Source organism: Erpetoichthys calabaricus, chromosome 4 (assembly GCF_900747795.2).
Source record: "Erpetoichthys calabaricus chromosome 4, fErpCal1.3, whole genome shotgun sequence".
NCBI lineage: Eukaryota > Metazoa > Chordata > Cladistia > Polypteriformes > Polypteridae > Erpetoichthys > Erpetoichthys calabaricus.
The window spans coordinates 176,777,386-176,801,741 of NC_041397.2; the positions used below are offsets into that span (position 1 = coordinate 176,777,386).

General features: G+C 36.5%; 1 protein-coding gene across 1 annotated transcript in view; it reads right to left on the minus strand.

The window, feature by feature from the left end:
* The window catches only part of fgf14 (fibroblast growth factor 14), an 809,830-nt gene that overhangs the window by 753,576 nt on the left and 31,898 nt on the right, over nt 1–24,356 (minus strand). The gene's annotated exons all lie outside the window — the stretch shown is intronic.

A 24,356-nucleotide genomic window follows, 5' to 3' on the forward strand; every position in this document is an offset into this window, starting at 1 on the left:
GCTTATACCTTGTTTAGGGCCACTTTATGCTTTGCTTCCTGATAAAAAGGAATGTACAATACTATATATAAATTTCCATCATTTTGATCCAAGAATAGAAAAATAATTAATGGCAATTTTAGTGACAGATGACAACTGTAAAACAACTTATTGCAAAAACAACTATGGGGAAATTTGCAGGTGAAATGAGTGTTAGAAGCGATAGTCTACAATAGCAAAATAATGGCAAATCTGCATCACAAGTTATGGCTGAATAAGTGTTTACGGAAGAAATTCTGTACTAAGTGCCTTAATGCATTAGAATTACTATAGGAACTGGAATGTATTCAGTTCTTATCAAATTATCTACCTTAATGATAAGATAAGTATCTATGTGTCCATCCAGTTGCTATGTCTCGGTCAATTAAAAAAAACATGGCACATCACAAATATTGTTAGTAATAAAATGCATTGAATTTGTGATTCCAATAGATGGAGCATCACAAACATTAACAATGCTTTTAGGAATTCCATACCAAATGGCATATAATATAATTGCACGGTACACTGCAAACATTAACCCTGAGCTCTACATTGATTGATTAGATTTCAGCTTGTCTTAGCAAGTGATGACGTCTACAATAACTATATATGATATTTTCCAGGTAAACCAGTTTTTCCACGCATTCCAATGATATGAAGTTAAATTAAAAAATATGTATGAGTGCAGACACATAAATGAGTGTGCCGAGTGACACAACTGTGTCCCAACCCAGAATTAGGAAGAGGAGTATTCAAAATCAGATGGATGCAAGTCTGTAATGAGAATAACATGTTTTCCTTTCATTAAAAAGGGGTGACCTCTCTATACAGTGTAACAAAATACTTAAGAGACCTCACAATGTCAAAGTATCTTAATAAGCATATAGCACTCATAAAGTTAATCTCTATTTTATTTATTTATTTATTGAACCATCTTGTCTCTGACAAAATCCTGAAAATGTATGAAGGAACAGAACAATATTTGTAATATAATTCTTTACACAATGTAATTCAAATTTGATTCGTATGTTTCTTTGTAATGCTAATTTTAAAACTGTTAACCTGTTCATGAAGTGAAGGTATTCTGAACATGAACACTGAAAAAATAAAAATGTTGATAAAAAATTTTATCTTACACTATCGATCTTGTTATTCCATGTAAATTAAATCAAACCAAACCTACTAAATCTTGAACTTGGCATTATATACAGAAAATATTTAATGCTGTAAGAAAATGAGTAAGCTTTATGATCAAAGCTTCACAAAGGACCAACACTAGCACCGCATGAGTGTATTAGGAATTACGTGAAGTCTAATTTTAATTAATTTTTTGAAAAGGAAGGAGTATGAGCGTGTGTATAATTGCGTTTAAAGGTGGCCTGTGATGGTCTGTGATAGACTGGCTTTCTGCTCAGGGATGGTTCCACCAGCTCCCTTTGACTCTGTGAGTAAATTGGAACATGAATGGATTGATCTTTCAAGGGCTTAGAGTGCTGTAAATGTTGCTGTCAACGCTCTGTTAATATTTAGTAGCGGAGTCATTTAGATGCTGCCCTTAAGTACAGTCTGGGCAGGTGGGTCTCAATTGTACAGTAATTCTATGTTTGAAACTATATAATATTATAAATTATGTAAGGATAACCCTGAAATGGATTAAAAATAGATTTGGATGGCTGTGTCATTTATTTACTATATATATATTGAATTGTTTCAATTTTTTTTTACGCATGCAGTCAGGCTGGAGTTAAATAAATGCACTGCATTTCCCATTTTTAACAGGAATGAATGGCAAAACTATTATCCCTTGATGATAAAACATCTTTACTTTCTGGGCCAGCCAGCCGGAAAATAGATTCCTTACATCTACGGTCTACTCTCTAACACATTCAACACTGTAATATGAAGTAGATTTAACCCTTTACTCTAGAAATTACAAAATAATTTATTTCTATGCAAGTACATACATTTAGAACATTGGTTGTTTTGCTTTGTTTCATTTAAAGAGTTCTATGTATAGTAACAGATTAAAAATAGAAACACATGAGCTGTTGCAGTGCTGCCAGTAAATTTATCATTTGAGAGTATTACCATAGGTTAGTGATGCCAACTGGCAAAATAATTTTTTAACAGGAAGCTGACACTAGAGGCTAACAAGACATTTGTCTGATCATCCTTTAATTAATTTCGATTGTCTCTCAACAAGCTTCATCATATATTCATTCTCATGAAATCAATGTTTATGTTTTACAATTTGTATTATAGTTCTGATTGTTAGACCAAAGCAATTAGTGCAAATCATTGGGAGTATTCAAAGAAAGATGGCTACCTAAAGTGTTGTAGAAGCAAATAAATTCTAGAGGCCTAGTAAAATGTGAATTAGTTCTCTATCAGGTTTGTTAAAATATCTCAGACCAAAATAGTGCTCCATATTGTTACTGTGAACCACAGTGAAACTGGTAAAACATCACAAGGAATAGGTAGAATATCATAGATGTTGTTTCATCTATGATGTCTTTCTTCAGAATGTTGTCTTATTGAATGACGCAACCTATGATATATAATTTTTCCACTTACCACATACGCTGTTTTTATCACATGAAAGGTAAATGTGCTGTGGCACAGTGTTAGCACTGCTAATTCACAGTATGGAGACCCAGGTTCATGCTCTGGATCCCTCCTGCATTGAGCTTACATGCTCTCCCCACCTGAGTTATCCTCCAGGTGCTCTGGTTTTATCCAGACATGCAATAAGTGGATTGGCATCAGTAATTTGGCCGTGGTGCGTGTGTGAGTACCCTGCAATGGACTGTCCAAGGATTGCTCTTGCCTTGTACCTGGTGCTTGCTGGCAATAAATATGTTCAACTTATCGTGCTCTCTACCTCTGATGTTTTATTGAGATAACTTTTATCATATGTTTTATAGTCCCCATAGAAAAGTACTGTATTGCAACATTTGTAAATAAGTCCAATAAAAATAGTTTTGAAACATAAAAGAAGCAGCCACACAGCATCTAGTGCAGTGTTTCCCAACCTCAGTCCTGGGGACCCCCTGTGGCTGCAGGTTTTTGTTCCAACCAGATTCCTAATCATTGACAACACCTGATAACACTGATTTCATTTAATTAGCTGGTATTATTTTTCTTTTATTCTACATTCAGAAAAGCACAGTAGCATGATTTTTAATTTTTTTAGTCATTTATAATTAATTCTGCTTTTGCTATAGATTTAAATGCTTAACTCTCTTTTGTTGATCTTGTTATATTTTTACCTTTCTCTGTGCAGTTTTTCCCCTTCGTTTTATCTTATTAATGACAATTAAAAATAGGCAGAGCAGACACGCTGACAAACAACACTGAATAATCAAAGGCTGCAACTACATTAGCATCAGACCCACTAATTAGTAAATAATGGATTTATTAAACAATTAGAACACCTAGAAAAGTAGAATGAAAATCAAGATGAAAATATTGTTAAAAAAGAAAAAAAAATACGTTATTCCCATATAACTGCTTGGTACATTTTAATATATATATACTTTTTTTTACCAAACTTACTTTTTTAATTTCTATATTATTCCCAGAACACAGAACTTGGGAAATAACACATCACTAAATTAGCCCAGGGATCCATTTAAAAACAGAAGCTGATTGAAACAAAAACCTGCAGCCACTGGTGGGCCACAGGACTGAGGTTGGGAAACACTGATCTAGTGGCTCTTTTGTATGGGTAATGCAGCTTCCTTATAGAACCAGCGTCCTGGATTTGAATCCTTTTGCCATTCTTTGCCTTTGTAGAATTTGCATGTTCTCCTTGTGCATGTATGGATTTTTTTCTGAGCACTTCAGTTTTCCTTGCAAATCCCTAAAAATGTACAGTTTATGTTTACTGGCAGCTCTAAGCTGGTCCCATTGTAGGTGTGAGTGTAAATGTCAATGGGACCTGCGATACATGGTGCCCAGACTAGAACTGCTTCCTGCCTTGCACCCAAAGCTAACAGGATAGGCTCTGGCTCCTACTACTCTAAACTGGAAAAAATAGGTTTTAGAATGTTAATTTATGTAGCATAGCATCTAAATTGTAAAAGATTACGTGACAGTGAAAAAAAAGGACAAAACAGCTTAATAAGATATTCTAACTGGTAGATATTTCAGATCTAAAAACAACTGCTCTGTTAGTTGAGTCACTATCATTTACAACGCTGTATGCCACATTATCAATTATTCACATTTTAGTAGGTACTGCTATCATTGTAACACTTAAAGAAAAAGGCAAAGAAGAAGCTGAGGTAAAGGCAGCATACATAGTAAAATGAAATGCAACCAAAGAGTGGGATGCTGTTGCTAAGGTTCCAAAAAAAAAAAGACAGCACAGAAGATAGTATGTGAGTCCGTTAAAATGTATCACGTCATTATGATGGGGAATATGCAATGCTTGTATTGCCTATACAAGAAATAAATGAAGAAAAGCACCACAAATACAGTTGCATGTCAACGTTTAAGTTTGATGATTTGCTTCACCGCATCAAACATCGAAGAATGCACATTGATCCTGTAGGATCTGCAAAGCGGCTTGCTGTCACATGTTGATACTAAACAAAGACTCTGACTTCACTGAGCCCCCTGAGTTTCTACTGGTACTACAACTCGCGCATGCGTTGCATTTTCTGAGGACATGCTCAGAGGACACGTCAAATGAACACTGGGAATGAGGGGCAGCCATGATGCATGCGCATACGTATTCTGAGCGTGAAGTATAATCTGGCCCCAAGAGTAAGCAAGATATGCTCCAGAATGAGGCTATGCCCTATAATTACAGCAGTGACATCACAATTCAAGAATAAGAGTAACTACTAGCAAAATTAGAAGTTAGAAAAGACAAAATATAAGCAATAAAAATAACAAAAATTGTGTAAAATGTATATAAGTGGTCATGGTTGTAGTGTTCCAAGTATTCTAACAAAGAAATACTTATTTTGCAATGAGATGCTCTACCATTTTGAAGACATTAGGTTTAAGTGTGCCTCTTGCCTCACCTGTCTCTTGATGTTTCTTCATTGCCATATCTTCTGCTTGCAGTTTCCAGACAGTAACATTTACTAAGTGGTAACTTGAAATTTGCGTTCAGTTTACCGTTTTATTTAAGCAAGCTCCATACATTCAGACTCTATTACCCCTCTAGTCATTAGTCTTAGTTTATGTATCTTAGTTTTATTGTACTTTACTCTTCATAGTTACTGGTAATTTTTCTCTTGCACTTTTTAACTCATGTTTTTGCCCAGCTGTGATTGATCATACCTGTGTCTGCTTCTTTTGCATTTCTCTATTCTTATTCATAATATTTATCTTTCCTGCCTATCTTTGTTATGTTTTCCAGAATCCTGCTTCAGTTGTTTATTCATTTTTCCTTTACAGTGCAAGCATCTTTTAGTCAATGATGTTTCTCGAAGTGTTACATCTTTATAAAAGGCTTCTGGTTTAATCTGGAGGAGATGCTGATGAGCATTCATCATGGTGTTAATTGATCCTGTAGTGATGTAATAGTTTACACCAGCATTGTTTCAGATTCCCTCTTGTCATTGGGTATACCGTATGCTGTTATCCTCTCTGATTTTGCTGTATCCTGTCACAGGTGAGAAGATACCAAAAGAAACAGACCTTAGTGGTGCCAGTGGTGTTCTTTTAAGGTTGACCTGGACTCTTTTCTTGCTAGATTATTGTGACATGGCAGAGAGATTTCTCTCAATAAGCTAAAATTTTCAAAAATCTGGCATTTATTTTAAGCTCCTGAGTTGGGATATACAGTTAGGTCCATAAATATTTGGACAGAGACAACTTTTTTCTAATTTTGGTTCTGTACATTACCACAATGAATTTTAAATGAAACAACTCAGATGCAGTTGAAGTGCAGACTTTCAGCTTTAATTCAGTGGTGTGAACAAAACGATTGCATAAAAATGTGACACAACTAAAGCATTTTTTTAACACAATCCCTTCATTTCAGGGGCTCAAAAGTAATTGGACAATTGACTCAAAGGCTGTTTCATGGGCAGGTGTGGGCAAGTCCGTCGTTATGTCATTATCAATTAAGCAGATAAAAGGCCTGGAGTTGATTTGTGGTGTGGTGCTTGCATGTGGAAGATTTTGCTGTGAACAGACAACATGCAGTCAAAGGAGCTCTCCATGCAGGTGAAAGAAGCCATCCTTAAGCTGAGAAAACAGAAAAAACCCATCCGAGAAATTGCTACAATATTATGAGTGGCAAAATCTACAGTTTGGCACATCCTGAGAAAGAGAGCAAGCACTGGAGAACTCAGCAACGCAAAAAGACCTGGATGTCCACGGAAGACAACAGTGGTGGATGATCGCAGAATCATTTCCATGGTGAAGAGAAACCCCTTCACAACAGCCAACCAAGTGAACAACACTTTCCAGGGGGTAGGCGTATCGATATCCAAGTCTACCATAAAGAGAAGGCTGCATGAAAGTAAATACAGAGGGTGCACTGCAAGGTGCAAGCCACTCATAAGCCTCAAGAATAGGAAGGCTAGATTGGACTTTGCTAAAGAACATCTTAAAAAGCCAGCACAGTTCTGGAAAACATTCTTTGGACAGATGAAACCAAGATCAACCTCTACCAGAATGATGGCAAGAAAAAAGTATGGAGAAGGCGTGGAACAGCTCATTATCCAAAGCATACCACATCATCTGTAAAACATGGTGGAGGCAGTGTGATAGCTTGGGCGGGCATGGCTGCCAGTGGCACTGGGACACTAGTGTTTATTGATATTGTGACACAGGACAGAAGAAGCCGAATGAATTCTGAGGTGTTCAGAGACATACTGTCTGCTCAAATCCAGCTAAATGCAGTCAAATTGATTGGGCGGCGTTTCATGATACAGATGGACAATGACCCAAAACATACAGCCAAAGCAACCCAGGAGTTTATTCAAACAAAGAAGTGGAAAATTCTTGAATGGCCAAGTCAGTCACCTGATCTTAACCCAACTGAGCATGCATTTCACTTGTTGAAGACTAAACTTCAGACAGAAAGGCCCACAAACAAACAGCAACTGAAAGCCGCTGCAGTAAAGGCCTGGCAGAGCATTAAAAAGGAGGAAACCCAGCATCTGGTGATGTCCATGAGTTCAAGACTTCAGGCTGTCATTGCCACAAAAGGGTTTTCAACCAAGTATTAGAAATGAACATTTTATTTCCAGTTATTTAATTTGTCCAATTACTTTTGAGCCCCTGAAATGAAGGGATTGTGTTAAAAAAATGCTTTAGTTGCCTTACATTTTTATGCAATCGTTTTGTTCACCCCACTGAATTAAAGCTGAAAGTCTGCACTTCAACTGCATCTGATTTGTTTCATTTAAAATTCATTGTGGTAATGTACAGATCCAAAAGAAGAAAAAAGTTGTCTCTGTCCAAATATTTATGGACCTAACTGTAGCTAAAAATGTATGCAATAAATCAATAGCAACCAAACACCATGCATGTAACACTCAATGTGCCTGTATGTTATTTCTGCACCTCCAACTAGCTTTCAGCTCTGTAACCCAGACCACAATATTTTCTATATTATTTTCTTATGACACATCACAAATAAATTGTCTTTGAAAGACAACAACAGGCTTTGCAATAAGGCCATGGTGTGTCATATGTTTTCCATAAAAATACTCTGATTGAATGTTATATTAATTCCTCCACAAATAGCATTTTTTCCTTGATTCAAGTGGCCACAATTAGTATTGGCATTACATAACCCATATCATAACATGGCTCTATGATTACATTCACATTCCCAGGCTAAAGTGACTCAGATCTGATGTTTTGCCTTAAGGTGACACAAATCTGATGATTCCAGTGCTGTGTGGACACAGAAATCTGTTCTTTTTAAATCAGATTTGAGTCACTTTTATATGCAGTCTTAGATTGGATTCATATCTAATTTGCGGCCATGCAACATGAATGAGAACAGCCACATCATAATTCACATGTTTTGTTTTTTTTTTGCCTATGTGCATAAGCTGAGTGCTACCGTCATCAGCCAGCACCAGCAGCATAGCACAACAAAAATGGAGGAGAGCTACCTCTATGACATTAGTCCAGATCCCACCATTGCTGGCTCCTTTCTCATATCTACATATACCTACAAAACAGCAAGCACTAATTGTCTGGTATTTTTCATCTTCTTGACTTAATCACGTACAACTTGACAAACTGTTTGCTGTCCTGCAGAGCAAAATTAAATGCATACACTAGCTACTACAGAGTTCCTTTTGTCAGTTTTAATATGTCAAATTGTTTCATAAATACAATGTTTATTGTTGCTGGTGATGCAGATGACTCATGCACAAAAATACCAATGTGCACAGACATGCTGTTTCGGAGGACAGATGCATTCATATAACAGTTAGATACGGGTTACTTGAACTTACGAATGTGAAATGTCAAGAGAGGCAAATCCGATCTGAGCAAAAAATCTGAATTAAACAATGAGGCTTGTAATCTGAATACAACGTAAATCTTCTGGTGGAGACAGGTAAGTAACTTTAACGTACAAGTTCAGGAATTTTCCCTAAATTTTCATTTGTTTTTATTTTATACTAGAACAGTGAACTGCTTATTTATTAAAAAGGGCACATTGAACAATGCTGATGCTCTGTGCAATACTTCCTTATAATGCTGGCGTCCTTCGACATCTGCAATAAGAAGCTGCAGATGTTCCACCAGACGGTTGTGGTGAGCACCCTCTTCTACTCAGTGGTGTGCTGGGGAGGCAGCATAAAGAAGAAGGACGCCTCACGCCTGGACAAACTGGTGAGGAAGGCAGGCTCTATTGTAGGCACGGAGCTGGACAGTTTGACATCCGTGGCAGAGCAATGGGTGCCGAGCATGGAGAATCCACTGCATTCACTGAACAGTATCATCTCCAGACAGAGGAGCAGCTTCAGCAACAGACTCCTGTCACTGTCCTGCTCCACTGACAGACTGAGAAGATCGTTCCTCCCTCACACTATGCGACTCTTCAGTTCCACCCGGGGGGTAAACGTTAACATCTATCTATCTATCTATCTATCTATCTATCTATCTATCTATCTATCTATCTATCTATCTATCTATCTATCTATCTATCTATCTATCTATCTATCTATCATTGGTAAGTCTGTTTCAGTCACTTCATGTTTTGAGGGACCTCTGTTTACCAGATATGCTAGACCTTATGTCTCTCTTTCTTTGTGCATCATGTTTTTTTTATTCATCGGATAGTCCAGCACTTATATCCTTCCTTTTTTATGCTTCTTGTTGCCTTTGTTCATTGGACATTGCAACCCTCTTGTGGGCACCACATGACATTACACCTGGGCACAGATGCTGGACGTTTTGACCTTTTCACTTTCTCATATACGAAGTATAGGGAAAGTATTGCATTCCTCCAAAAATTCCATTTCGAGATTTTGATGAATCTCAACTTTTTAGACCTCCCTGAGTCAAAAAATACCACTTTTGGAATTATGTTGGTGTGTCTGTGTATATGTGTATGTAAACATGATAACTTGAGTACACTTTTACTTAGGTCAACCGAAATTTTGCTTACAAGCATTAGGTACAAAACATAGATTTCTAGAAATTTTGTGGAAATTTCTGTTAACTGGAAGTGGTACTTTACCTTTTATTCATGCAGCTACAGAATCCAATTTATTCAACTTTACTTTTATAATAACTGTTCAATATATTATTAATTTGATTTGATTTGTTGTTGATGGTTCTTTAATGTACATAATATAAAAATATGATCATTGTCTTGTGGTTTACTCCTCAATTATCCATCCCCATATCTGAGTATACGAGAAAGTCTGGGGGAGACCACTCCCGATTTTTATATATGTAGAGGTTTCTCCTCAACATAACTAACAATGTGAATTACACAAATTTTGTTGCACTTTACTCCTAGCTATGATTTGAATTGCATGAAATCATATTTACTTCAAAACACTTATCCAATTTTAACTTTTTCACTCTTCTCTCAGTGTGAGATTTATTAACTTTAGTCTAAATCAGTAGCCTGTCTAGTTATCAGTGTTTCGCTCAAGTTCAAAGTTTTACTGATCTGCTTTTATTATTTATTTTCTAGTACTTATATGTATTCCCGAACAAGAAAAAAAAATCAATTAGAATACAAATATGAGCAGTATATTCAATGAACTAAATGTGTGGGACACAAATGCCTATTGCACTGAATACATCCGAGGGCAGAAATAAAGCACCATACTGAACTGTAAAGTACATATAAAGGCAAAGGGACATTCACAATAGACCTTTAGATGTGCATAGAGCCGTAGCACTAGAATTCAACCTTTTTTCTGCCTGACTTGATTCTACCCTGTGTCTAGATACAAAAACATTAGATGCAAGTCTGAAAACAATATGCCTCTCTATTAACAGATGGTTGAGTCCCTACTACTCTTGGTGAAGCATCTGACAAGTTCATAATGAACTTGTCAAACCAACATACATTATGTAAACCACTCACAGTCCCAGAGTACTGGGTTTGAATCAAAGCCTGGTTGTTGTCTTCAGACATTTTTCATGTTCTTTTGGTATCTGTTTAGGTTTCTTTCTCCAGGGCCCCTGCTTTACTCTATTGTTCTAAAGAAGTATTCATAAGATTAAATGGTAATTTAAAGTGATCCTGGCATAAAAAAGTGTGTTTGTGATAGTGCTCTGTAGTGGATTTGTACCTTGTCCATGTTTTTTTTTGCCTTGCATCTGATGTTGCTGCTTGGAAAGACCCTGTTCCCTGTAATCGTGAACTGGAATAAACAGGCTCAATAATGGATGGACCCCCATTTTCCATTACAGGATCATGGAAAGTACAGTAGAAGCACACATAAGTGGCATCATAAGCAAGGCAGGAACCATCCCTGAATAGAAAGCAGCCCCATTACAGGACACACTCATACAAACATCCACATTCACTTTCTAATAATCAGCCAATTTGGAGTTGCCAGTTAGCGTCACACGGTATGAGGGCAGAAATAGAAAAACCAAAGATAAATTGGATGAATTTGCAATCTCCAGTGGCCTTATCTGGAATCAAACCCTGGACCATGGATCTGTGTTAAAGTTTTGTTAGATAATATAACTCCAGTTTGAAGCTATTAACACCTTAAACGTATTCTTTAAAAGCCATTATCTTCGTTGAGTCTGCCTGTTCTCCGTATATGTGTGTGAGGTTTTTCCAGTATTTGTTTCGCCCTATATCCTAAAGACCTGTGGTGTGTCCATAATTGTGTTTAAATGAGTGAACCCTGCAATGAACTCGTGCCCTGTCCTGAGGGTTAATCCTGTCCTTCACCAGATACTGCCAACACAGGGTTCAGCTTTGAACCGAATTGGACAAAATATGTACTAATAATAAATGGATAAATAATGGTGATATGATGTCATACCACACAAAATTTATATTCTCAGAATTCTGTAGAAGTAACCCATGTTGTACTGTATGTGCTGTGTTTTATTGGCAGGCAGTATAACTTAACAGTTAGGCCACTGGTCTGGTTCATTCCCCATCCATTCTGGCTTAGAGAAAATCATTTTCTCCATCAGTTATAAAGTAATAGAGATGATTTTCAATACAGAATGGTTACTTATTTAGCATTTGCTTGCATTTTAGTCCAACCTCATAAAAGTACAGTACAGTCAATCCAAAAAAAATAAAATAAACAAAATTACATTAACAGCAAAAACCCCATTAGATGAGTGCAAAACAGAGAAACTGCAAAGCAAGGACAAGAAATATGCTTTGCTCCCCGTGGGACTGCTACACTAGAATGCAATTTAATTTTACATTTTTAAGATCATAGGTTAATCTAAACTCTAACAATAATGCATCTTCTAATACAAAATTGGCTTTGAAGCAGGACTCTTATGCATCCAGGAGTGTTATGTAAGATTAGCGATTTTAAGGTCAGCATAAATTTGGAAAGATGGATTTGTTATTATTTAACAAGTTACAGGATAATGAACAGAAGCAAGGACAGATCATATCCCCAGAAGTCATTTTAAGAGAATATTAGAGAATATTAAATGTATGGCACTCCATGGAGTAATTAGCTTACAAGCACATGGGTGGCAACCTCCTCATTTGAGACTGCAGTTCTTAAATGACAGTAGTTGTTGATGGAGAGGGCAAGGTGGAGAGGGCATGGCCTTTGTGCCCAATCTTGACTTTGTTTTAATCTCTTCATAAAGTACAAAGCAGTATTTTATCTTAAAAAAAGACATGTGCTAAATAAATCAACTGAAATGATGATGTCATTAAAAGAGTACTGTGTAATTTTAAAGAATTTGAAAGGTTCAGTGAAGATTGAACATTATGTAACACACCCGCACTGTGGGGACTGAATAAAATAATCAGCAATCTTGTTAAAGTCAAGTTCTTTTGATCTTGATGTTTGTAAGAAACAGCTGAATTGTTCAGCCTTTCCCAAGCCGTAGAGGATTCAAGACCAGTTTTAACAATTCAGAAGATAAAGAATAAGTTTTCATTATAAAAGAAAATACAAGTTAAGTGTTTTGGCATTCCGGTACTCAAGTGATCCACACAGGGACAACAGAAGGGACTTGAACTCTGTCAGCAAATGGAAGCCAGTGGCAAGCAGCGGAAAATAAGAACTGAACATTGTCTACATGTATGAAAAATGAAAAATGGGTAATGTTAATCCAAACAGTGAGACCTTTACTTTTGTTCTTCTACTGCTTTGCAAAGATGAAGGTGCAGATGTACATTATTTTACTTTTACATAAGGACTTTCAGCATTTTAGGAAATGCTTTGCACATACGAGAGATAGGCATCCTACATAGTAAATCTACGTTACTAATGAGAAACTATATTAAAATATACTTTTTTTCCAGCATTTTTTTGGTTTTAAATTTTGATTTGGGACAACTCAAATAAGAAAACGCTTTCATTAATAGTTTGAATGTTAAACTATATCATTCAAACCCTACTACAAAACTGTACTACTGTAACAGCACACCAAACTGGCTGTTGTTGCTACACAAATGTTTGTATTTAAAACTGGTTGGTCATATAGTATTTGTTCATCTAACCATTTACAGTATTTTTTTAAACCTGCATTTGTCATTGAAGATGAAGGCAGACTATGAAAAAATAAAATATTTTATACAGTAACTCCTAAATACAAGCTGATTATGATTGGTTCCTGTCTTGCACATGATGTTGTTGGGTAGGCTTCCTTGAGTGACTTTCTTATGTAAAAATTAATCAATAATGCACAACATTTTCAAATCCACTTAGTTCAAATCAGGTTTATGGGGGACAGATGGGCGCATAGCAGAAAGCAACCCTAGACAGGACACTCGTCTATTACAAGACCTACTCACTCACACCTAACATGCATGTCTTTGGGATGTGGAAGGTAAACTAGAGCACCCAGAGGAAAACCCACAAAGACACAAGTTTGTGTCAAGACTCCCAAAGGCACTGAATGAGTGTGGGACTGTGTTTTATTATAGCCAGGTTTGATTAACTGATTTAGGTGTATTGTTTATGTTATTATCGTTTTTGAATTATTGTTTTTCATGTTTAGTTTGTGTGTGTTCACCCTGCGATGGACTGGCACCCTGCTGAGGTGTTGTTTCTGCCTTCCACTCTTTGATTGCTGGGATAGGTTTGAGATGTAATTCATAGTCAGAGGGTAGATGAAATTGTCATAACCAGTAAAATCAAAAACTAATAATGCAAAATGGGAATCCAGTCTTGGATGAATTAGTTATGCAGATTGCCATCTTTTCAAAACACTGTGCTAGTGATATCATGATGTGCAACCACTGAGAACTATTCCCCATCAACATGGCCTAATGTCCTAGCAGCCAGTTCTCAACATGCAGGCATAAATATGTAATACATGACAGCAATGAAGAAGAATTTGAATTATTTTCAATATAGAAAAAGATTATAATGCAGATTGATTCTGCGCACTCAGAAACCCGAAAAACCATACTAAAATATTTTTAAATGCCAATACTTTAAAGCCAGCTTCTCATTTTGGGCAGGATCAAAGACTGCAACCAAGTAGTACTAGAGGCTGTGAGCATGTGGCAAGGAAATTTCTGGGCAGGTCTATAAAGGCTCTGTGGAGCTTCTTGGAGGCCTCATACTTCTTTCATCATGTATGGGTCCACTCAACACAACAGACTAAAATATAGGATACTAGATCCATTAGGCAGCACTGCTAACCACTACTGTCCATTAAAGAATACATTTCTAGGTAAGGTAGTTATTCTTATTAATCATAATGCTGGACTGTGGTGACATGTTACATGTTGAACAGCACATTAAAGTAAGAATTTTGCTGTACTATGTACATGAAATAATAATGACCCTATAAATCTATAATAAAAATAATAACCACTTTCAGTTTGTATAGATCTTTGTCATTTAATTATGTTTGTTTCAATTTTTGTTCAGTAACTTAATATAACATTCTCAAACTCAGCTCACCCAATTTGGATACCAGACTCTGAGCAGTTTTGAGTGCAAGGCAGGAAACAGCCCTGGATTGGGCACCAGTGCATCACAGGACTCACTAACTCACACACACTGACACTTTTTCTCCCATTTGAAATTGCAGATTAACCTATCTAGCCTGGGATGCAAAGCAGAACACCCATAGGGATACCCCTGCAAATATGGGAAGGATATACAAACTTCACACAAACAACAACTCGGATTAAATCCCAGCATGCTGAGTCTGTGAGGAAGCAGAGCTAGCCCATTGCACCATTATGGTTTCTTAACATGCCATTTAATTTAATTTTCTAGCACTATTTTCAGTTTTATCTTAGTTCAATGGCAGCACTGTATGAAGCTGACTACTGCCTTGCGTCTGATGCTGCTGAGATAGGCTCCTCATGATTGCACATTTGACTAAACTGGTTTACTAAATAGGCTGCTGGATAATCCACATAGATTAAACCTTCCTTTGTAAACAGTGGTTGAATTAAAAAAATATACATACCGTATATACTCGCGTTTGAGATAAGTCGGGGCTTGATTTTACTGTATAATTTACAGTATTTTATAATGTCGGTTGTATAAGTTGAATGTATAAAATTCACACTATTGATCCAAGAGATTATGATATGCTAACGCCCAACTGAGAGAGTAACCATGGAGCACACTGCCTTTTCTGCGGTGGGTTGGCACCCTGTCCGGGATTGGTTCCTGCCTTGTGCCCTGTGTTGGCTGGGATTGGCTCTAGCAGACCCCCGTGACCCTGTGTTCGGATTCAGCGGGTTGGAAAATGGATGGATGGACACTGCCTTTTTGTTCTATGTGTTGTGCCTACGTGACCACACGGTAATACCCGAACTATTCCAAAGCAATGTTTGTACTGTTTTGTGTATGTCACACCCTCATACACCTTTATTGTAAGAGCATCCCTTACCTACGATGGAGCGTTCAATCAGAAGAAAATATGAAGCTGGTTCTGAATTAAAAGTTGTTGAAGTGGCGCTATCTATGCAAAAGGATGAAGATCCAAGTCTTTAGAGTCCTGGTGCTTCCTGTCTTGCTATATGGTTGCGAGACATGGACACTATCAAGTGACCTGAGATGAAGGCTGGACTCCTTTGGTACTGTGTCTCTCCGGAAAATCCTTGGGTACCATTGGTTTGACTTTGTGTCGAATGAGCGGTTGCTCATGAAGTCCCGAATGAGGCACATTACCTGCATTGTGAGGGAGTGTCAGTTACGGCACTATGGCCATGTGGTACGTTTCCCCGAGGGTGATCCAGCTCGAAAGATTCTCATTGTTGGAGACCCGAGTGGCTGGACCAGGCCAAGGGGTCACCCACGTAGCACCTGGCTGCAGCAGATAGAGAGTGATTTCCGGAGGGTGGGTCTGGACTGCGTGTATGCCTGCAGGGTTGCCAACTGGGATCCTGAGCTGTTTCGTCGTGTAGTGGGTGCGGCAACGTACTGTACCAGTGCAAGCTCCCCAATTTCACTTCACTTGAAGTGGCAAAAGAAATTGGTAACTGCGCTGCTGCAACAAAATTTGATGCGTCTGAGAAACTGATGTGAGATTGGAGGAGGCAAGAAGATGTAAAAAAAAAAATTAAGTGTCGCATTTTTGAACGGGCGTATAAGTCGGGGTCTGGTATTATGATTGATTTTTCTAGTTTCAAGACCCGACTTATACACGAGTATATACGGTATATGAAAGTGTACATTTGTGTGCTGTATCCACTGTAATGCTCATTTTAGATACATAATTACTAATTTGTAGTCCAAAGACATTAGCCCAAAAGTTACATTGCAATCCTGAACGTGACAAGTGCCTATGCTACAACTGTGAAAAATACACATAAACAAATGTACTAAACCCTAAAGTTGTAAGTCACCTTGGATATACAGTAGATACTGGTCAAACATAATAATTAACCTGCAATATTTATGTACAATTGGTATTCATTTTCTTTCCGTTGTTGATACAGATAGCGCTGTCAAATCTTGCAATGCACTTAGCCAGACTGACTGAAAGGTCTCCATATCTTAATGAAAAATATTATTCATGCTTGTAGACGTCACCATTTTAAATCAGAAATAATTATTTTAATTTCATAGCTGGAATCAACACAACAAAAGCATGCAGTATCAATTTATTGTGATCACAAATTAAAGGTTCACATTAATTCAATTTTTACTGCCAAAGCTCCAGATGAGATTATATAAAACCGTAAAGGCTAACTGTGTAAAAAAAAAAAAAAATCAGATTTTTGTTTTGTTTACTATTTCATAGATTCACTTAGCAGTCCTAGATTTTATTATGATTATACAATGTCAACACCCACCATTCAAGTTTAATGTGAAGTCTTCCAGAGCTACATTATTATTCTAAGCCTACAGTATATGCTTAGATGGAGTAAGGCAGTTTTCAATTTTGAGGGTTTTAAAAAAAATGTATATTAGCTACTTCAGATTTGTGTTATTTTATAAATATTTTTACAGATTAACTCTATATTAATTTACTATAGACAATATTTAAAAATGTTGTTTAAATGGAGGTCCTGTTTTCAGCGAGGGATCCAGTTTTCAATATTTATTATTAGTTTATTAGCAAACTAGTTGTGCATCACTTACTTCAAATACAGGAAACACTTTAAGATTAGAGATGCTATTGACTGCTGCTCACAGATGATGATTCTCTTATATTTCAGTGTTTTTTTAATTAACAGTGTTTACGTCATGGAAGTCATTTGATATCCAGATCTTTCAAACCTTAATATTCACAATGTGTACATATTCATGAGCCAAATACTGTATAGACTTCAAGCAACATGCTGCTTTCTTGTGTACAAATTAGAAACTTTGTCAAAAGGAAACCCAAATTTACAAATTTTTCAGCAAATTCTGTGCTTGAATATATCTTATCTTGTAATGGTAAAGATACTGAAAACTTTAAACAACTAATTTCATGATGTGCACTCCTAAACAATCTCAGCCAATGATGTGAAAGGGATCACTCAGTTAATATGTAAGACAAGGAATGAAATTCAGTTATTCACGCCATACTTTTTTTTTCTTAAATTTGTGCAAAACATGTCAAGATTCATCCTGAAATTGTGCATCCCACATATTTTACAATTAAAATGTATCAACTTATCTCAATTCAAGATTAAATGCAAAATTTTCCCAGGGACATACTCCTAACTGCGAAAAATGTCAGCATGCACTGGACTTGTTAGGTCACATACTGCTGCTGATGCTGCTGAGATAGGCTCCTCTGGGAATGTTCACAGTAGCATTACTTAGCATTATTTACAAGTTAAACATTTACTTATTTGTCAAATAGTGCTGTACATGCATTTGCTCCTGATCCCTTAATTGCGTTATTTGGATTGATACCAGATACTGTACTATAAGATTATGCAAGTAGAAAACTACTGTGATCACTTACCCTTCTTGTGCAATGAATCTTAACCTTTCCTCTATAACCCAGTAGAACAATGATGTCTTATATTGTTTAAATCTTGAAAAAATATTTTTTTCTTATAAAGTAGCTTTTCAAAATTAATGCTGTTTTAAAATTGGCTGTCTTTTCCTCTGTTTTATCTCTGATGTCTTAGCATACATAAGAAATTACGTTATATTTATGACAGGATGTTGTGTTGTATAGCTGTAATTAGCTAGGGGATGGAGTGTTAAGGGTTCTCTTTTTTAAAGTACATGTTGTAATTTTTTGAGAATTTTGCATAGTATACATGGGAATGAATTGTGTTTTCTTGCTGCATTGTGAATTTAAGCTTAATAACATTTAAAAAAATATACTACATATTTTAACTTGTTAAAATTGGTTACATTCAAAAATTATTTATCTTTGATCAGGAGTTAATCATGTATTTACTGAACAGCATGAGTTTGTACTGCTCTGCTGCCCTATATACATATATTTCTATTGAAATTATTTTTCCTTGAATCTCCTAATAATCCAAAGGGAGCACTTTCTCAGGCCTTAGAACTTTGAAGAGTATCTTAGCATCATTATTCAGAAGTGAGATTCATCTGTATGAGCACATAATGTAATAAGCCCTTATTTTTCTCTAGGAAAAATGGTAATTATTGCTTGGCAAAAAGTTTGAGGTAGAATTTTATTGTCTCTGGCTTCTATAAATGTTGCTAATAAAAGGGAAGTTAATTTAATTGAACATTTTTTATAAAATTCAGCAGGGTAGCCATCAGGACCTGCTGCTTTCCCACTCTGAAATGAGTTTATAGTGTCGAGCAACTCTGATAGTGTCAGAGGTTTATCCAATTCCTCTGCACTAAGAGTATGTTTGTACACATTGGATTGTGGCTTGTATTCTTTACACTGAGTAGAATATAAGGATTTATAATAGTCTCTAAATGTGGGCATTACATTTTTATGATCAATGATTTTTTCTCTGTCTGTGTTGGGGATTACTGATATTGCATTGCAAACTTCCTGCTTGTGGATTTGTTGAGCTAAGATCTTATTAGGCTTCTGTCTGTGTTCATTTTAATGATGTTAGGATTTAAAAACAAGTTTTCCAATTTTTTTCATATATCAAACACCACATTGAACGCCATCTTCTTCAGATCCCCTCTTTGCCTTATCCCCTTTACCTCCATCTTGGTGCAGCCCTTCACTCAATCACCCTCAGCCTTTCGCTCCACATGCTCAAACCACCTTAGTCTGTTTCTCTTTAGTACAATCCCTAAAGCTTCACACCAAGTTTTGTTTTAACTCAGCATTCATCTTCCTCTATTTCTGTGACACCCTATATATCCATATGATCATTCACATTGATCTTTATTTTATATTTCACTTTCATAGGCCATTTATCACTCCCACAGAACATACTACTGTTTAAACAGCTACCAAATGTCAGACTGAGGGAACATTCTGTTATTTCTTGACCCAAACTGCCATCTGAAGTCAACATTGTTATATTTGCAGGGCAGACAAGTTTTGGAAAAATCAGGAGAAGGATGTGAAATCAGAAATGGGTCAAAATTGGGAGATCAAGGAAAACTGTACATCAAGGCCAAAATGAAGACCAAGAAACAATGTCAAGGACGAAAAGTAAAAGGTTGATACACAAATGAAACACTAAGATTTTTAACAAGCAATAGAAATGTATTTTTTTATCCCCCATTTGGGGAATGATTGCCCCGTTAGACATTTTATATCTTTTGTGTGTCAGTACCCAGGTCATGACCTCCTAGGACATGCCCGTAACAACTATTACATGTGCTAACATCTCATGCCCATTCACTTCCAATCAATACTCTGGTCTTTCCTGCATTCACTTTGAGACCATTTACTTGCAAACTTTTCACTTTTTGCCATCAATACTGCCAGTGGAAAACATTCTGTTAATTGTAATCATAATCCCAATTTTCAGAAACTAATTACAGATTATTTTTACAGTAGTGCCTATTAAATCCTCTAAGATAACAGTTTAAAACACTTTTAAAATGTAAGGCTTTCCAATTTTATGAGAGTATTTTTAAACAAATTACGAAGATCAAATCTTAAAACTGAAAATCCTCTATGTCTTGTGCTTTATCACACTAACCATTTGTTTGCCAAAGTTTAATATTTGGAAAACATCTAAAGTTCTAAGTTTGAAAAGATACCAATTATTGCAATGTTTTCTTATTTCAAGATTAATGAAGTAGTAATTAAAATGACCTGTCCTTCATAATTGATGTGATCTTTAGTTGTTTTCACAGCTTGACTTAAAACAAAGTATTCATTTGCCAGCAATACAAGTCATACAGTATTGCTGCTATGACTGTAAGATCTTTAAAATCAAGACTAAATAACTAGCATCTTCAAATTCCATTCTAATGTCCTGCAGTTTATCCTCTAAAAAATAGAATTTGCAAGTAGGAAAGAAAGGAGTATGCATAAAGAAACCATGATTGAGCAGATGTTTGTGATCTACTGTATGTCATAAATAATTTTAAGCACTAATTAGGTTATGTAATACTTTATTAAGATTTTGTATGGATTTCTTGGTGATTTTGGCAATTACTGAGTGAATTAGCCAAAGCTAGAACTTATGATTTAAATTTGTTTGCTTTTCAACAATGGTTTTCATAATGGCCTTGAATGATTTGATGAAAACCATGTATTTTTAATGTGCATATCATCATCTGCCATCTCTGGTAAATGTTCAAAATGAAAAAGACAAACAAACAAATATTTAAATAAGCAGCAACAAAGAAAGATAAGAGCAGAAGGTTACAAGGAGACACCATATAGAATGAGTGTGCACACATATGTGTCTGAAGCACATCATTGTTGTTAAATAAATACTTCCTGGATTTGAGATGGTGTCTTAAAAGTGTGTTCTCTGAGGAGACCTCACTCAACATAAAATAAACAACGTAATGCTCTCTGGTTGCAGCACTTCCCAGCTGATTTTATTCCTTCAAGTTGTCTGATGGTAAAAGAAGAGCCTAAATAGAAGAAAGCAAGATAGGACTTGAGGGTGCAGTGTAAATGAAATCAATCTAGGATTTTGAAAGAAGCCTCGTAATCCAGGAAAAATGTAATAAAAACACCACAACACTCTTCATTCTTTGCCTGCAATATCTTCCTTCTGGTTGAGATTCTTCCCAAACTCAGCTCTGCATTCCAAGCTGTAAGGGGAACTTGACCGGAAGCAACCTTAAAATTCCAAACTGAGGTTATTTCAGAGGCCTTTTCTGCATTGCTTTAGGTATACATGTGCTCCCAAATCAATATGGTTGTGAGACATGGATGCTATCCATTGACCTGAAACAAAAACTAGACTCCTTCGATACTGTGTCTCTTTGGAGAATCCTTGGGTACCGCTGGTTTGACTTTGTGTCAAATAAGCGTTTGCTCATGGAATCCTGAATGAGGCATGATACCTACATTGTGAGGGAGCATCAGTTAGATAGATAGATAGATAGATAGATAGATAGATAGATAGATAGATAGATAGATAGATAGATAGATAGATAGATAGATAGATAGATAGATAGATAGATAGATAGATAGATAGATAGATAGATAGATAGATATTTACAACACTACGGCCATGTGGTGCGATTCCTGAGAGTGATCCGGCTCATTGCTGAGGACCCGAGCAGCTGGATTAGGCTAAAGGGACGCCCACATAACATAGCTGCGGCAGATAGACCTTCATTTCCAGAGGGTGGCACTGGACCTCATATCTGCCTGGGGGGTTGCCAACCGGGATTTTGGGTTGTTCCTTCATGTGGTGGGTGCTGTACTAATGCATGCTCCCTAATCTGACCTGACCTGACCAAATTGATAAATAAATGGTCTTGAAATCAAGGAACACCTCAGACTCCTTTATAGATGTCGCTATCATTCTGTCAGACATACTTTGGCAAGCTGATGTTATGTTTCAGCCAGGATGTACGACCTGGCTTTTGTTTATTTATTTATTTTTTTTATCCTTTTTGTTATTTCTGATATATTATTTATATATGTTTCATTAATTATGCAAATATTGTTACTATTTTGTTTAATTATTATTTACTATCTATGTTATTTCTCTTCCTTTATCAATTGTGTTTTGTGGGTGAGACCTAAAGAGGCAGAACCACCCTGACATCACAGCTGAAGAACCATCTACATATTGTTAAAAACCTCTTGCAGTATTGTTCCTGAACTCCCTGATAGTAGAGTTTTGGGTCTGACTTATAATTTTGACTTAGGGTTTTATTTCTGATTTTTTATTTCTTTGCTGCATTTTAGTTTAGTTTTTTTTTTTTTTTTTAACTATGACCCAAATTAATTACTAGGGTTTTCCCCTGTCATTTCTGAGATTTTTTTTTCTTTTGTCAGAATACTGTGGAGTAGGCCCATTCTGAGCCAGACACTGGTGAAAAACCCAAGATGAGAAAGCACAGTGCTGTTCCATCAGGCATGGCTGGGTGACTGCTTAAATCAAGGTGGGATGTTAGACCCCAAAGTATGTAATATCCATCCATCCATTATCCAACCCGCTATATCCTAACTACAGGGTCACGGGGTCTGCTGGAGCCAATCCCAGCCAACACAGGGCACAAGGCAGGAAACAAATCCCAGGAAGGGCGCCAGCCCAATGCAGGGCAAGTATGTAATATTTAAGTCTCAAATCAAACAAGCAGGTTGAAAAATTTCAAAGCACATAAAAGGTAAATTAATCCAAAAAACACTACACAGAAAAGCAAAATCCAAAAACAGGCAGAAGAACAAAATAGTAAAAAAAATGAAGTTGGGAGCAAATGTAACTATGGGCTTTTCACTCTATCAAGAAGCAGAAGGAAAGCAAAAAGCTCGAGTCAGGCTCCCATTTTAGTTCTTTCTCTTGTACAGGGTATATATAGGATTTAAGGATTGTAGATGTCTCCAAAAGTGTTTATGTTCATTATATATGCATCAGGAAGTCTATCACCCAACACATGCCTCTTAAGGAAATGGCACAGGAATAGCTCCTCCCACAGAGCACAAGAGGGTTCAAGGAGGACAGACCCTCCAATCATTCTGTGCAGAAATGAATACAAAGACTGATACACCCTGACAACCACAGCCGAAGAAAACCTGCTTAAGATTTTCTTTGTGACATACTCTTAGTGGAGACACCTGGCGAAAAGGACTGGACCCTGACCTGACCCTTAACCAAAAGGGTAAACATTGAATAAAATCAATCCAGCAGGGCTGAAATAGTCATAATAATTAAAAAGGGGGTCACATGTATAAAAACATTTTTTTTGTAGAAAGTGACATGTGTCAGAAATATGCAATTAAGAAAACTATGTTGCTTAGTGCTTTTAGTTTTCATTTGGCACACATTTTCAGAACCTATTAATCAGACGCAGCAGGAGAATTTTTTGTCAGGAGAGGTGCTAGAAAGCCTTACTGGGGGTGGAGAGATGTTCCACTCAACAAATGTTACTATTGTGAGGACTCCTTATTGCATTTTGATTGCCACAACTTTTAACATCTTATTTAACCTTTAAGTAATGTTCTTAGGATTCAACTGTTTCAAATAAAAATTTCTGATGGGTTACACTCTAAAGTAATAGAGCGAGCCCATAATCTCTTATAACTCCTTATACCTTATAACTCCTGGCTTTGTTTTTCTGTTCAATCTATGCATAAGAATATTGATATTGTCTACCACACATGTCTAAGAGTTCACTCCATCAACCCCAATATGGACAGGATAGGTTTGCTGCCAATTATAAACTGGCCCAGTATGAGTGTCAGTGTGTGTGTGTGTGCATGTGTGTGTGTGTGTGTGAGTTCAACTCTGTCCATGTTTATGCCCTGCCTTCCATATTTTGTTGCTGGAATAGCATCTATACAGCTCTAATGTCAGATTAAATGGCTTCACTGAATGGATGAACAGATTTGTAGATGGCTGGATAGATGCAGTTATGCATTGTCTTGACATCACATTTCAGCTATTCATTTTATGGTTATTTTATTATTTTTTAAAAAGTGCTCATGTTCTGCATACAATATACAACAATGGAGTACCCCTCAATACCAGAGCTTCTTAGCCACCCTGTCTACCAAAGCCGTTTTAATTCATCACACACCTAAGGAACAGAAAGATGCCCTTCCACATTCATTCTGATGTTTGAAACAGTACATCATTTTAAAATGATCTACATCTTCTCTTATCCAGCTATTTCTTTTCTCTTCTTTTTATATAAAAGTAAAGTTGACCCCAGCCTTAGCAAAATGTACAACAGCAGAATGCAGTTATTCTTCTTCTTATA